Source organism: Priapulus caudatus, unplaced genomic scaffold (genome assembly GCF_000485595.1).
Source record: "Priapulus caudatus unplaced genomic scaffold, Priapulus_caudatus-5.0.1 Scaffold477, whole genome shotgun sequence".
Taxonomy (NCBI): Eukaryota; Metazoa; Priapulida; class Priapulimorpha; order Priapulimorphida; family Priapulidae; genus Priapulus; species Priapulus caudatus.
The window spans coordinates 18,845-21,297 of NW_014577538.1; positions in this window are offsets into that span (position 1 = coordinate 18,845).

A 2,453-nucleotide genomic window follows, 5' to 3' on the forward strand; every position below is an offset into this window, starting at 1 on the left:
TAACAGTATCGCATACACGCGGTAACTCGCAAACTTTGACAAGAATCATTTCCCCTTGTAAAGAAGCCATTTTTGCTCGGCAAACTACACACACCAGTACTCGCGCGTCGTAGCTTGTATATTTTGGCAAGGAAGCCAGTTTGTAATTGTTACATGGTTTCGGCGCATTTAATTGGTTGTTGGACATTCGGCGTTGGGAATAAATTTTATATTTTCGAATTAGAGTCGGGCCCGCGCGTTTAATATATATAGTAAATCGGTTATTTGAAGAGACGGCACGCACGTATATAATATGGTACTGGTAGAGTTCGTATTGGTTTTTTTCCTGTTTCTCGATGTTATTATCGATGCAGCTAACTTTTCGGTGCACCGCATCGTATTCAAATCGCTAACAAAACAAATGCGCGTGCTCTGATTTTAGAATTGGTGACAGTTGAATTTTTACCATGTCAGGTGACTTCCATTCTGGGCATTGATTGGTTTGCTGACATGCGGCTTTGGGTATAAATTCCGGTTATTTTATATCAGTTTAGTTCATTGCTGTAAGAAAGTTATATCTGATATATCCGACCATGGCCGATGTCCTGATTTTGACCGACAGTTTGGGTAGAGATTTGCACGGCTACCTAAACAGGAGAAATAGAATTCGTACTGTCGTGGATTTCCATCCAGGAGCGAGATCAACAACAATTCTACAGAGGACTACCCACGACGTCGCATGTTTTAGGCATGTTATCCTGCTCGTCGGCACAAACGAGATTGAGAGACACACACCCGAGCAGATCGTCAACAACATACAGCGCACTCTCGGAGCTATAGCAATGCAACGTCCACAAACGCTTGCGTTCATAGCAATATTGCCACGACAGAGGGATGATGATAAAACCTCATCCAAAGTCATCCAAGTGAACAAGCGGATGAGGAAACTCACGAAAGAATTAAAAATGGGCTATATTGGCGCCAATAGCCCATTTTTAGAGAGAGGCAGAGTTTGTTCGGCAAACAACAGAGGAGAACCTTTCTTCCGCGACGGGCTACATTTAGCCAAAGCCGGATATGAAACTGTAGCCCGATGCATCGAGAACTATCTGCGTACCGTCGAATAAAGATCTCCTCTTAGTAAAACCAGCCCTTTTCAGGGCTACATTTCTTCCAAGAAATGATTTCTACGTTTGCAATACATCCCTTTATAGAATTAAAGAAGTTAGAAGTCTATAGTTGCTGTTTCACAAATTGAAATACAACGACGAATTGCTATACAATAACAATGTACGAATACAATGACAACAGCCAACAGAACAGCCGCGAGTTATTTTTTACGGGATATAATCAGATAAACATATGTTACTGATATACGACTGATACTGTTAGAGTCTAACCAATATGTTATTAACTGGCTTCTTTGCCTCAACATTCATGTAGGACGCTAACAGAAATTATATATACGCGTGAGTACGTGTACTATATATATTCATACCACGTGCATACCAATTATTTTATTTTATTTTTTTAACGGGATATAATTAGATAAACAGTTACTATATTATGTATGTGTGTGTGCGAGTGTGTGTGTGTGTTTGGGTGCGCGGGTTTCAAATTAGAGTGGGCACGCGTTTTGCATATGTATTAAATCGTTTGTTTAAGAGACGGCAGCACGCAGCACACCGCGAGAATTTCTTCCAACTGTAGCTAGGATATGCCTGTAGTAAACCGGCGGCGTGGCCCGCCCCGCGCACCCGAACAACACACGACGCGCACGCACACACAGGCGCGTGCAAACACATATATAATATAGTAATGTTTATCCATTTTTACGGAGGCATGCAATGAAATATTGTCCTGCTGCTAGTGTACGACCTTGAATAACATTCCAACTTTTCACGACGTAGAAAATATTGACTCTATTATTGGAGAGAGCACACGCTAGGAAATATATGGCATTTACGGCGATATATACTAGTTGTAGACGAACATATAATACATCTTAGACATATAGATATATATACTTTATATATATATATATATATATATATATATATAATAATATAGATATATACGCACATATAGATAATAGATAGGCAACTGCCTTGTGAGGCGCGCACTCAAGCAATCACAGCGAATAACGGCAGGCATTTATCATGAATATAATAGATACATATAGATATGATTATAATATATAATATATTAGTATATATTAGATACATAGATAGCATACATAGATACATACATAGATACATAGATACATAGATATAAACGTTACAATCCTGGCAGGATGAATAAATAGATAGATGCTAAATAACTGCCTGTGGCACTTGCGTCTTTTCGTGAAGAAGACGGGAAACAGCACGAGAGCTGATATTCCCCACTTTCACGACGTTGAAAATATTTACTCTATTATTGGAGAGAATATATTATTATTTATCATGAATATAGTAGATACATATAGATATGAT